The sequence below is a fragment of the Hyperolius riggenbachi genome, chromosome 2, assembly GCF_040937935.1.
Source record: "Hyperolius riggenbachi isolate aHypRig1 chromosome 2, aHypRig1.pri, whole genome shotgun sequence".
In the NCBI taxonomy this organism is placed as follows: Eukaryota; Metazoa; Chordata; class Amphibia; order Anura; family Hyperoliidae; genus Hyperolius; species Hyperolius riggenbachi.
The window spans coordinates 196,641,818-196,656,294 of record NC_090647.1 but is presented as its reverse complement, the minus strand read 5'-3'; the positions used below and the strand labels follow the sequence as shown (position 1 = coordinate 196,656,294).

At 43.7% G+C, this 14,477-nt stretch overlaps 1 long non-coding RNA gene across 1 annotated transcript in view; it reads left to right on the top strand.

Annotated features, from left to right (window-relative positions):
• LOC137544196 (uncharacterized) overlaps nt 1-14,198 on the top strand; it is a 34,899-nt gene extending 20,701 nt beyond the window's left edge. Inside the window, exons 2-4 of the long non-coding RNA XR_011025777.1 lie at nt 2,379-2,547; nt 10,747-10,813; nt 14,118-14,198. This is a non-coding gene — a long non-coding RNA (uncharacterized lncRNA). The remainder of the gene's footprint in view (nt 1-2,378; nt 2,548-10,746; nt 10,814-14,117) is intronic.
• Nucleotides 14,199-14,477: the final 279 nt, after the last annotated feature.

Sequence of the window (14,477 nt, the reverse complement as noted above, 5' to 3'; positions counted from 1 at the left end):
GGAGTCAGCCGGGAGCGTTCCGACGTATTAAGTGCCGCCGCTGCCAGTATAAACACACGCGCAGACGGGGAGCCCCGGGCCCCTCCCCTCAGGCTGCAGGAGCCGGGCCCAGTCGACCGCTGCGACCTCGGGCCCTACGCCCGTGCACGCCTCTGTTCATCCATGGGTTGCCAGGCATGCAGGGCTGGATTTGTTGGAAGACCCCTAGATGTCCGCAGCTGCCCCTTTACAATCGGCCTGGCTTGGAAGCAGCAGGGTCACTCAGCCACAGCCCGCACCCCCTCCCACCGGGAGATCACCGCCAGATGCTGTCCCCTGTCAGCTCTCCCCCCGCCCCCAGCAGGAGCTTGTGCGATTATCTTCTCCCCCCATAAACAGGTGTGGGTGTCTTGACCCCCCCACTAGCCGAAACAGGTGTGGATGTCTTCTCACCCCAAAAAGCAAACACGAGAGAGAGCGGGTGCAGAGTACATCTCCAGCTTCCAACGCCGCCACCGAAGTTTCCTCTGTCAACCACTTTAAGAAGTCTCTCTCTGTAGACAGGAAAAAAGGGGTTACATCCATCCACCTGGGGTGGACTAGACTATGGTGTAGAAGCTTGAACAGACGCACCAAAATAGAATAAAACAGTGTTAAAAACCGTTTAAAAGAGGAAGTAGTGGTGGACTTACCTCCCCAATAGACCAAACAGACACAATTCTGTTATTTCATACAAAAAAATTGCATTTAACCACTTAACGACCGCCTAACGCCGATAGGCGTCGGCAGGTCGCAAGTGGTTTCCCATGAACGAGCGGCCTTTCGATGTCAGTTCACGGAGGGTGTCTCCGTGAACAGCCTGCGAGCCTCCGATCGTGGCTCACAGGCTAAATGTAAACACGCGGGGAAGAAATCCCCGCTGTTTACATCATACGGCGCTGCTGCACAGCGATCAGCGATCCCCAGCCTCTGATTCGCCGGGGGTTAGCCGGCATCTGATAGGCTGAAGCCTATCAGAGGCAGTGCAGGACGGATCGCCGTCCTGTGCTGCCCATAGGAAAGGAGGGGAGGGAGGGAAGTACAGGGAGGCTGGGAATCGCTGCGAAGGTGAGCCTTGAGGAGCCCCCCCCCCCCCGCAATATGCAGGTAACCGGTGGCAATCAGACCCCCCCCCTCAGCAGGACATCCCCCTAGTGGGGAAAAAAGGGGGGAAGTCTGGTCGCCCTGGCTATTACACGATCTGTGCTGTGGGCTGGAGAGCCCACGCAACACAGATCAGTGCAGCATAGCTTGGTCCTTAAGTGGTTAATACATACTCCAAATTGCAACACGTTTCAAAGGCACAATCCTGCTTCATCAGACAAATCTAGGAGAGCAAACTAGTAAGGGTCTGGTATACAGTCAAGCGCCTCTACTGTTGTATCCTATTTTGGCTCCTCTGTTCAAGCTTCTACATCATGTAAGAGTCAGGTTGGATTAGGCCATGTTAAATTTTCTGTAGATTACCGATATTATACTTTCGAGATTACTCACTGATCATAGTAGAATATCGGTAATTTACCGATATTCAACTTTTAAATATCTCCAGCGTTCAAATCTCTGTGGGGCCCATTTTAATGTACGCCTTTAGGAAGCTGTACTTCTACAGCTTCTTTCCTAGGCTCTAACAAGAACCACTGTACTTTAGCTTTGCAATTATGGTTGATTATTGATGAAACATACAGTGGTGCTTGAATCAATTAAAAGATTGAAACATTACATACAATATATTTCATGTCATTCATTTTACTATATACTTTATACTTTCATGTGACCCAAGATATATTCATACAGGAATACAGGATCATTATTATTATGTATTATACTTGTTTGCTGAGGAAATAATTGACACATTCAACCTCAATTTACTTAGGCTTACCATACAGAAAACAAAATAATGGTTCTTTGCGTAGGTGACAGATACGGAGTATGTTTTGTGGGATTAAATACGTCTTTTTATGTACTACATCAGGACACCCTTGACTTTTTTACGTGAGCAAAATGAAGGGTTGAAAACTCTCTCAAAGGTAAAAGAAAGAGTGTTGCATAGCAACGGGAACAATATATCTATGATTTAGTTGTCATGCTTTGTTCCTAAAATTTCACACTGTGAAAATGTACACGTGAAATCCTTTTATTGATGTGAGCTGTATTATATATATATATATATCACTAGATGTATGGAAAGAGCTCAGAGCACTTGTACAGCTGTAAAAACTGTGAAAACCAATCATATTTTATCTAAGTTCTTTAAACATTCTTCATCCTCAGGTACTGGTTCCTTACTGTTATTAATAAGCAATTGGTTAATGTTATGGTATTTGATGTGGGTAGAATAATGCACCCTTCTCGCCTTCCAGGAGGTCCTTCAGTACTTCCTGTGTCACAAGCTGCTGAGAGGATGACAGCCACTGACTCCCTGCGCTGTTGGTGAAGACACTGTGGTAGCAGACTCTGTTTCTGGCCACTGCTCAGTACAATGCAAGGTGCCAGAAAATATGGTTTTGGATTGAGTGGAAAGGGATTATGGTATGCCCCATTCACACTATACAGTATAAAAAAACTGATATTTTAATTTTAGTTGCATACTCGAAAGCCCATTCCTGTTTTTTTATCTGTTGTTCCCATTCTGTTCCATGTTGGCACCTGTTCAGTATATAGTACCTGTTACCGTCACATTTGTGTTTTTCTGCTCCCACTGACACTGCCGCTCCAGTCCACTACATGGGAGAGGTGCTGGTATATGGATTAGAGCCCCAGCAAAAGCATTGATGCTCCCCATTGGATTGGAATAGACTGATGGGAATCCTCCTTCAAACTAGGGAGGATTGTCATTGGTCTATTGCAATCCAATGTTAGCCTGATACTTCTGCTGGGGCACCAATCCGTATACCAGGGCTTTTCCCATGCAGTAGACTGGAGTAAAGGCAAAGAAACATGAATGTGATGATGGCAGGTGAGTACAATTTGCAAAATGTTTTGTTTGTTTTTGCCACCAATTAGGCTTTCTTTGGGTGGTACATTTTGCTAAGAATTATTTTATTCTAAATGCATTTTGTTGGGATTAATAAGAAAAAAAAATGAAAAAATTCATTATTTCTCAATGTTCGACCATTATAGATTTTGAAATGAAACGTTCTACTGTGGATAAAACTCACACATTTTATTTGCCCATTTGTCCCATTTATTGCAACCTTTAAAATATCTCCCTAGTACAATGTATGGTGACATTATTTTACTTGGAAATAAAGGTTTATTTTTTCTGTTTTGTGTCCTTCACTAATTAAAAGCCCATAATTGTAAAAAATAAACGTAATATACCCCCATGACATACAAATTAAAAAAAAACCGTTCAGTCCCTAAGGTAACTATATATATATTTTTAGTTTTTTTTTCCATATATACATATGTACATATATACATATGCAACATTTTTATTTGAGGAATTAATGGAGAGTGAGGGGGGTAAGGGGTTGATTTTAATAGAAAATATGTCTTTTTATTTTAAACAGTAGGTGTAATTTTACTATTTGGCCACAAGATGTCCTCAAGCAATTTCTTCCTGCCACCTACTAATAGTACGTGAACAGCAAGTAATGCGTACAAGTGTAACTCAGTTTGTTAAACTGACTGCAGGCATCTCATTGATGCCGGCGATCATTGACATCAGCATTTAGATCAGTGAATGGGATCTATGATTCACTGATCTCCAGGCTAACGGGCAACGGCGAGAACCCACGCGGGAGTAAGCGGCTGCTGTTCCCGGCAATAGACGTATATCTACACCCCTGTAGATTAGTGGTTAAAGAGGAACTGTCGCGAAAATCTTAAAATTTAAAACACATACAAATAAGAAGTACATTTCTCCCAGAGTAAAATGAGCCATAAATTACATTTCTCCTATGTTGGTGTCACTTACAGTAGGTAGTAGAAATCTGACATTACCGACAAATTTTGGACTAGTCCATCTTCTCATGGGGGGTTCTCAGGGTTTTCTTTATTTTTAAAAGCACTTAGTGAATGCCAGTTGGTTTTAAGCTAGTCCATCTTTTCATGGGGGATACTCAGCATAGCCTTTATTATTTATGAAGACTTCCTTCAAAATGATTAATGCAAAGATGCTGGCCAGCCTCCCTGCTCGCTGCACATTGTTTTGGCAGTTGGATGGAGCAACTGGTATTCACTAAGTGCTTTTAAAAATAAAGAAAACCCTGAGAACCCCCCATGAGAAGATGGACTAGTCCAAAATCTGTCGGTAATGTCAGATTTCTACTATCTACTTTAAGTGACAGCAACATAGGAGAAAAGTAATTTATGGCTCATTTAACTCTGGGAGAAATGTACTTCTTATTTGTATGTGTTTTACATTTTAAGATTTTCGCGACTGTTCCTCTTGAAAGAGAAACTATTAGCTATAAAATGCCCCCCACCGCCAAACACATATGTAAGTAGATAAATACTTGCTCTACTTACATAATAGATATATTGTTGTGTCCACGTTTTGATTTATGTGTTTTGTGTAATGTAAAATTAGATGACTCCTGTTGCCGGCAGGGGCCATCTTGTGTGCTCTGGCTGGATCCTTCTTCCCCCCCCCCCCCTACGCATCCCCCTCCTCCCCACACTGATTCTGTGCACAGCGGGGAGGAATAAACGCAGCAGCCACAGACTCACCTACTAATGGATCCAAGCGCTGCTGTGTCCATCTGTTCTCTGCACTACCGCCGGCAGTAGTGCAGAGAGTATAGAAGGATACTGCAGCGCCTGGAACCATTATTCAGTGACTCTGTGTGCGCCACTTTTATCCCTCCCCGATGTTCAGTGCAGGGAAGAGAGAGAATGCGGAGGCAGCAGGCAGCAAAAGGGCAGAGGGGGGAAACGGACATGCCAATGGAGGAGGGGGACAGAGGACAGTGACAGGAGATAGCCTCTGGCCCCCCTCCCTGTGCTCGAACAGCGGCTGGACCACCAGAGAGAAGGGGAGACCAAGGCGGCCAATCAAAGAGGAGAGACGTGAGTGACAGAGGCATCAGCCAATCAGACTGATTCAGCATGCCTGTCACTTCTCTTTTGCGTCTGCGTACGATCTTAGAGCTTGGGGGCATGGGGAGAGAAACTCCACATGAAAAAAAAAGTAAGGATGATTTTAAACTTTTCAATTGCCTGATTAGCATCCTTTCCACTAATATATCACCCTGCAATAGAGAAGTTATTGTGTATTTTATGCCTAACAGTTACTCTTTAATGAAGACAACAAAGCCAAAATTTATTTATTTAGTAAGTACAACAGAGCAGAAGAACAGGATCAACAGATGTTATTTTGGATCTCTTAAAAGAGGCAGGTAATGGCCTTGATTTCAGTTAACTTTTCTCTTGAGTTTTCTCCCTGGAGAAGTTTTTCTATTTCAAAAGTTTTATTAGAGTTTTAAGTTAGCATATACACAATGGAACAGCTGTCTCACAGAAATACTGTGCATCACAAAGACAGATACTGTGCCTCGAACACTTCTGACTAAATCGGTGATCAAAGGCACACGTTACAATGCGTTGTTTGGCACACTCGATTAATTGCTATGGTCTCTGATATTCCTTAGTTAAAGGTTCGGACCTGAACCTTGTTTACAAAATACCTTTTGAGTGGCTTTAGATTGAAAGTGTTAATATGCTCTGATTAGACTTCCGCCATGAACATTTTTCACAGGTTTCCAAGCATTTTCTTACTTGTTGAACCCCTTCCACTTAACGTGCTTTGCCCATCTAGTGTTGCTGGGAAATTCTAATTACGCTGAGATTCATGTCATTCAATTATATGGATTAAAACATGACACAAATTAAAAAACTTCAAACTACATTATTTCACAATTAAGCAGTGACCAAGTGAAGCAGTAAAAAGCTACAGACTTGCCTTGACATAGGACACTGAGCCCTTTTCAGAGAAGAAACCAATGACCAAAAACTGGGGCTGCCTTTTGCATCCAACATCTGCATCCCACAAAAATATGGGACAGGAGCAGTAATGACAAACCCTTTGCATCAGAGTTAGGTAACAAGTAGAAGTGGTGGCAAGGGCTATCTAAAAATCTAGAGCAAAAATTTACAGCAAAGGGTTTGTTTTAAGTACAATGTCCACTTCAATCCAGCACGGCTCTTTTACATAAAAATGTGCTTTATTGTATTTGATGCGAAAGTAGTACAAAGGTTACATAAAATGCTGCATAAGTGGCCACAGACCCCTCTTATCATGCCTAATAGCACAAACGGAGACGGCACACAATTGGCTTCAGTAAATCACAGTATTAGCAGCATACAGAGGCACACAACGTTTCGGGCAGAGCCCTTCCTCAGGTGTGCCACACCCATCACCAGTAACACCTAAATACCCACCCACAGAAATTCACAGTCACATGCTCAACATCAATATACATAACAATCTCTAAATCATAATATAACAAATTCCTTCTGTGGAACTACACCGCTGGTGTCTACCCCAGTTGACTACTGAGGAATAGGTCACCCAGATCACTACATCACAACCATTTTTACAATATCCAATATTAATGATACCAATCTTGATACAGTCCTGTTTCAGACACTCTGTGCCATCAATTCAACCTAGAGAAGAGCACATTCTAGAAAACACTTCAAACTCAGGTTTTCATTAAGACCATTGGGTTGTACACAGTTCAATTTGCTAATCCACTTAGCCTCACACTGTAACAGCACCTTCCCCCTATCTCCACCTCCAGGATGTTTAGGCACCCCTTCCACCACAAACCGAGCTGTTTCGAGCCTCCCTGGCTCTTGTTCATGCCACGCAGCACAACCAAGTATGCAACAACACCATCTTATGTAGTGCACAACTAGCCTGCATCACCCAATGAAAGTGCAGTATGCAAATACGCAGACCTGATGGGGAACAATCCAGAAACGGCCAAGAGGCCACACCCTCAATTCTTACCCAGCCTTTGAAAATATGGATCCATCAATCAGGAAACTGCTTACAATGCTGGTAATTCACATAATGAGCATATATCCATACTTAGGGGATGTGCGGCACTTACAGGGATAGAAGTCAACACTATCTCTCCTTGGGCGGCTGGGACGCCGCTCTACAACAAGCCGCTATCCATAGTTACCACGGCAACCAGCAAACACCGTAAATTCATCATGGCCAATAGCACTGAAACTAAATAGTGTTGCCAAGGTGACGCAGACGCCATACGCGGAAATACGCATCACAACCATCCCCTATAAAGGAAAGCAAGAGCCAGGGAGGCTTGAAACAGCGGGCTGTAGCCACTTGAGCAGGATTTTATGTAACTTTTGTACTACTTTTGCATCAAATACAATAAAGCAATTTTTTATGCAAAAAAGCTGTACTGGATCAAAGTGGACAGTGTGCAATGTCCCGTTGAAACACAGTTGAGTCCTTGCATGCGCGCACATCCTGGTCATTTCAGTGCTGCCCTGTTTTAATTTTTTGGATTGTTTTAAGTCCAATGCATGTAATTACACATTATAAAAAGAATGTTTTACATTCCATGGAAAACTAAAACTTCACAGTATGCCTAATACATTCTATTGAAAGTACTCTAAACCTAACACAAGGTTCCTCCCTAGAAACATTCATAAGATCTATACAGGTAGTCCCCGACTTATGAACACCCAACTTATGAACGACCTGCCAATACGAGCTCGAGATGGCGCTACGAAGTCTGGGGCTTAGCAGAATAGGCACAGCGGAAGCTGCAATATTTCTCACCTATTCCTGGCGGCGGCTTGCATCAATCAGCGGGGTCCTCTCTCCATTCACAGCTCCGCCTAGCGGCTCCTCTTGATTGCATCATTATGTAACACAAGCGAAGCCTCTAGGGGGAACTGTAAACGGAGAGAGGACATTGCTGATTAAAGTGACTGCCCTGGAACATGTGAGATGTTGCGGCTTGAGCAGCACAAGAGGCACAGCAGGGAGGCATAACAGGGCACAAGGGAGACACAAGGAGGCACAAGGGAGACCTAAGGAGGTACAAGGGAGACCAAGGAGACACAGAGGGGGACAGAGATGACACAGAGGGGGACACTGGATGCACAGGGGACAAAGATGGCACAGTGTTCCGACTTAAGAACGGGTTCAGGTTAAGAACGAACCTACGAGTCCCTATCTCGTTCGTTAACTGGGGACTACCTGTATATGGTTTCACAGAACCAGACATTTCCTGCAATTCCCCACTCTCAAAAAACAGCTGGTCACACTCCCCTGCCCTGTCCCCACCTCCACTAATAATATGTTTGCAAGAGGTCCACAAATAATTCAAGAAATGAAACACTATATAATGGCCAGGTCCAGATTCTGTTTCTACGGCATCTTCCAACTGCTGTGCAAATCAGTACAAGTGTTTACAGGCATTTTAGCCAATCTTTGACATCATCCATCAGGCCATTTTTAACATAGGCAAATCAGGAAGATACCTACAGTAATACCTGCAGGAGTCACCACAGAGCTATTCTTAAAGTGAACCTCTGGACTAAAAATCTACTTAACAGAACTGAAAAGGCTTCGTGTTTCTTTAACAGTTTCACAGCATCAGAACTTTGTTTTTCTTACCAAAGCATCATTTTTAGCTGCATTTTTATCTAAGCTCCACCCATCAAAGAAAAAAAGCCCGGGCTTTTTTTCCCTGATGCTGTGCAGAGCATGATGGGATTTCCTATGTTGTTATTCACATTGCCTAGCAACTGGGAGAGGTGCTCAGGACACAGGACAGTTAGAACTGTGTCTCATGCTCCCGGTCACCTCCTTTCAACCAAAAAGATGGCTGCCATCATGAAATCAAACATTTGCCTGTTCTTTTAAAACAGGGTGGGTAAGAGATTATATTACCTATCTATTTTAATTAACATAATTAATGTAACTAGTATGTTTGTTTAGGCTGGAGTTCCTCTTTAACCCTCCTGGCGGTTTGTCAAAATCCGCCAGGGGGCAGCAAATACGTTTTTTTTTTTTTTTTTTTCTTGATGTAGCGAGACGAGGTCTCGCTACATGATAGCCGTTGCTCAGCGGCATCCCCCCAGCCCCTCCGATCGCCGCCGGCGATCGGAGATCAAGAGATCCCGTTCAAAGAACGGGATCTCCTGGAGGGTTTCCCCCGTCGCCATGGCGACAGGGCGGGATGACGTCACCGACGTCATGACGTCAAGGGGGACTCCGATCCACCCCACAGCGCTTGCCTGGCACTGATTGGCCAGGCAGCGCACAGGGTCTGGGGGAAAGGGGGGGGCGGCTGCGGCGACGCGTATAGCGGCGGATCGGCGGGTAGCATCGGCGATCGGGCACTGCATGCAGCTAGCAAAGTGCTAGCTGCGTGCAGCAAAAAAAAAAATTATGCAAATCGGCCCAGCGGGGCCTGAGCGGTGCCTCCCGGCGGCATAGCCCGTGCTCAGCACGGGCTTACCGCCAGGGAGGTTAAAGAGACTCTGTACTTTAAAAAAAGCTCTCTGGGGGGTACTTACCTTGGGAGGGGGAAGCCTCAGGGTCCCAATTAGGCTTCCCCCTCCCCTGTAGCTTTAGGGAATAGGCGCAGTAGCGGCTCTTCGTTCAGGCTAGGCGGAAATAGCTAAGCCTGATCCGCTCTACTGCGCAGGCACAAAAGAACTCGCGCCTATGCAGTAGAGCTGAACGATCGGACTCAGCAATTTCTGCCTTAACCCAAATGAAGAGCGACTAGTGCGCTTGCGCAGGATCACGGTAGGTAAATGTTTACCTCGCGGCACCTCGGGGGACCCTGGCACTTGAACGGAGGGACAGAGGAAGACGGGGGAAGCCTCGTTAGGATCCAGAGGCTTCCCCCTCCGGTAAGTATGGCGAAGTTGCGAGTCCGTGACTGTCGCAATGCATGCCGGTGGATGTAGTCAATGGATGTGAGTACAGAGATGTACATCAAGCAAGTCCTGAACAATGGAGTCCACTGCTGTTCTATCAATTAAAGAAAGACAGCAGAGGAGAAAGAAGCCACCCCTGACTCCGGGATCTAAGAACCTCTAAAGGCTCAATTGATAAACAAATGGCGGTGACAGTGAGAAACCATAAGTTGGCGCTTGCATTTTATTTTATATACAGTAAATGTTTCAGTTGTTGTGGGTGTTTTTCAATTTTACCACTATGGTTATGGCCAAGGGTTCTGGGAAAAGATTAGAGAAGGGAAATTATTTTCCAGCTCTGACTGGAATAGACAGATAGCACATAAATGCCCTCTCATATTAATGAATATGGATTGGAGGTGCCCAAAATAATAAAACCATTAAAACAGTTTCAGAGAGAGAGGCTAAGCGTTGGCTTTCCTCTCAGATGATTCACCAACTTTCTTGGCTCTGATTTTAGTAGCACAATATAGATACAAGACCAGTGTCAGACTGGGAGGTGGAAAAACTGAGGAAATCCTCCTGCTGGCCAAGCAGCAGTAACGCTGTATTATCACTCCCAATAGAAACCTGCAGCAAGTCTTCACTGTGAGCAACAACACCTGATTACTGCTGCTTGGCCAGCAAGTGGATTTCCTCAGCCTTTCCAGCTCCCAGTCCAACACTGTACAAGACTACTTTTTTTAACGGGTCATTTCCCACTTTCTCAGGTCAATGAACAAACAGTAATTCTGTGAGAATATGTGTATGCATGTGTTTTTGTATTGGGTTATGGTTCAATTTGTTCTTTCTACTGAATATTTTCTACAGCTTGTGCAAAAGTGAAGGACAAATCAATCTGCAGTGCAGCTCCTGTAGAGCCCTGAAAGGTAAAGAGGTATGTTAACATAGTGAATTAGTAGGTACAGTTATTTAAGAAAATAGCATTGTAACTTTTTTGTGTGCACCAGTAAGCCAATTTAAAAATTCCCATCAGGAAACAGAGTTCTGTTGTCATGGTTTGGCTGCAAGGAGGCACAATTTAAATCATTTTCTCATTTTGCACAACCATAGTCTGCAGCCTGTTGTAGTGGAAAAGTCATTTTTATTTCCTGTAAATTTAAATGACCCTGAACTGGGGAAAAAACAATTGAATAAAGACCGTGGTGGGCTAGATTACCACAAGCAACAATGAGCACAGAGTAATGAGTGTACTGTTAATGACATTGCTGTTTGATAAAGGAAATGCCAAGAAAACACAGGTCTGAAATTCATGGCCACAACAATCAAGGAAAGGGGCAGGGGGAAGATACTGGGATGCAGTTAAGGTGGACCCAAATTAAAAATACAAGATTTCAGAAATAAAATCTATTTTCTAAATTATAATAATAAATAGCAGCCTTTTTTTCGGCTGCATGATGACAAATATAAAATATTTTACATTTATTGGAGGAACCCCTCCTTTCCTTTCAAATTGCCAGGACAGAATCCGGCAGACTGGTGGAGTAGATGTGTCCGGCAATGGAGGAATTGCTAATGGCTGCCACCTGTATAACCCTAGTTATGCAAAGAGGAGGGTGAAAAGCATGCACTGAAATGCTCATAGGCTTGAATGAGTGTTTATTTATCTTTGTATGTGTCAGAATGGTGCAATTGAATAGTTTGAATTAAAAAAATGTTTGGTTTGGGTCTGCTTTAACCCCTCCTGGTCCACAACGGCAGCTATAATTCTTCCTGGTCCCCAAGTGCAGCCATTAACTTTGCTAGGTAGACTTGTACTTGAGTCAATAAAAAATTCTAGTTTAAGAGGGTCAAATATTGGAGTCGACTTATATTTGAATATATACGGTACCTCTTCCTTAGTGTCCTGATGCTGCTTGTTGTCTGCGGGGGTCCCCCCAGTTCCTTTGTCCTTGAAGCTCTCATGCCTACCAGAAGTTTCTCCAAGCAGCGCAGAGCTATTCTGAACTGGACAGATGCAAGTATAGAACTGCGCATGCACAGTGAAAGAATGTGCTAAATAATAAGCGCTTGCTTTTGCTATGAACCTGCAATGTGGAACCGAACCTGCACAGTTCTGAATCATGCCAGGAAGCAGCTAATCTAGCCTACCATAGACTTCATTCATTTTTTTTAACTTTGATCAGGGGTACTTGAATGTGCAGTTTAAATCTCTGATTCTATTAAAGTATTGCAAATTGAGTTGCAGTAAAAATATTTGCATGTAGTCTACCAAAAAGCAGACTGGCACCTCTCCAATCCCTATTAAACTCTGCGGCCCGTCTCATCCACCTCTCTTCTAGATCCTCTGAGGCAGCCCCTCTCTGCCAATCCCTCCATTTGCTACCAGTTGCCCAAAGGATCCAGTTTAAACTTCTCACACTTGCATACAAAGCTCTACACAAGCTATCGCCTCCATACATTTCCTCTTTAATCTCCAGATACCTCCCCGCCCGGACCCTTCGTTCCTCACAGGAGACCCTTTTTTCCTCCAGCCTAGTCACCTCCTCTCACTCTCGCATCCAAGACTTCTCACGGGCTGTCCCTCTCCTTTGGAACTCCCTCCCTCAGCCGGTTCGTCATGCCACGAGTCTGGAAACCTTCAAACGTACTCTGAAAACACACCTGTTCAGACAAGCCTATAATTTGCTATAGGCAGCACTGAAGGCACAATGGCTCACCCACTAATCCTTGTGTTTCCTTCCCTTTTGTTTCCTTCCCACTACCCTCTAGATCAGGGGTAGGGAACCTATGGCTCGGGAGCCAGATGTGGCTCTTTTGATGGCTACATCTGGCTCTCATACAAATTCGTAGGGGCTTATTCACTAAGTTACACTGCTCAAGCAGTGTAGCTTAGTGTGGCAGCGCAGGTAAAATTTTCAAATTAGTGTACGCTACTGCTGTAGCATGCACTATTAACTTACTTGTGCTACCCCAAAATGAACAGCTGCTCCCATTGTCCCACTCTGGACCCTGTCAGGTCCAGTGACTTTGTAGGACGAGATCCCCACAATTTGATGGGCCCAATAGGCTGCCTGTCACTTGACAGGCAGTCTATTGGGCCAAAGTGCGGGGATCTCCTCCTACAAAGTGAATCAAGCCCCCAAGTCAGTTAGGTAATTGTACAAGCTGTTAGTCGGTATTTCTCCTGCCTGGCTCTCAGGGAAATTGCTGATGTTGCTGAAACCCAAGAGAAGCTGAATATGTGTTTGACACTTCCGTTGCCCAGCGAATCAACTGTATACATATCACCATGACAACAGGGACGTGAGCTCTAATGTCCCAGTTTGAAACATATTGTATGGCTCTCACGGAATTACATTTTAAAATATGTGGCGTTTATGGCTCTCTTAGACAAAAAGGTTCCTGACCCCTGCTCTAGATTGTAGGCCCGCAAGGGCAGGGACCTCCTCCTAGTGTTTCTCATACTGCTGTTACTTTAACATATGTACATGTACCAACTACATATCAATTATGTATGTATCTGTATTTAATCTATTCAATGTCATGACTGTACAGTGTCTTGTATTTCTTATGTATATTTGTTCCCCATTATTTGTTTGTATTATGTACAGCGCTACGGAAGATGCTGGCGCTATATAAATAAAAAATAATAATAATAATAATAATGTAACATCTTAGAAGTTTCTCAAGTTTATGTTTGCATTCCTTGTTCATTGTATATGAGAAAATGTAGCAGAAGATGGAGCGTGCTATAAGCAACTTGCAGTGCTTGTTCCTGTGTGTGGGTGTGCAGCTCTCTCCCAGGGACAGATTGAACAGCTTTTACAGCTCCTGCAGCCAAGTTTCCAATTTGTGTTAATTAATTTAGGGACGTATTTATAATCATTATTTTCCTATCTGTGGAATTGCCTGTAATATAGTATATAAGCAGTCTGTTACTTTTACTTATGAAAATAGGCTGTCATAAATGGTAGGTAATATCCAGCTCTACGACAGTAACGTCCAGTCTCAAGCATAATAAACGCCAGTGAATAGCAGCGATAATGAATAGTGGACAATTTGATTCAGATTGCTGTAAAGAAGCAGTGTTTCCTAGCAACAAAGTGGACTGCTTCAGGTTTTTATGTTTAAATCAGCCTGACGTATGATTGAATGAAATGGTTTCTTTGCTTTCTCTTGCCATATAATCATACTCACCTTCCTAATTAGAACTCATTTATCCTAACGTTCTCTTGCAGGTTTGAGGCAAGGTTTGACAGAATTTTTTTTTGTTTTTAATCATTACATCTCCTGCCTTCTCAGGTGCAGGTTTACAGATGCAGATTTATTTGATCCATAATGTGCATATCTCATTTGGTGAGCATACTTCTCCTGTGTGGTAAAACATAACAATAAATAAATGCGGAGGAATTGCTAAAAAGGTGCATATGTGTCTTGTCTATCATATAAACGGTTACACATGATCAGTTCAAGCTCTGACACCATAAGCCTAATTTACTGAGGTGACGGAACTGTACATTAGTGCTGCTGCAATCACACTTTTGAGCTGACTAGAGAAACATTACATGTCTGCGCGTTTTCCAATACATGCTCGACCA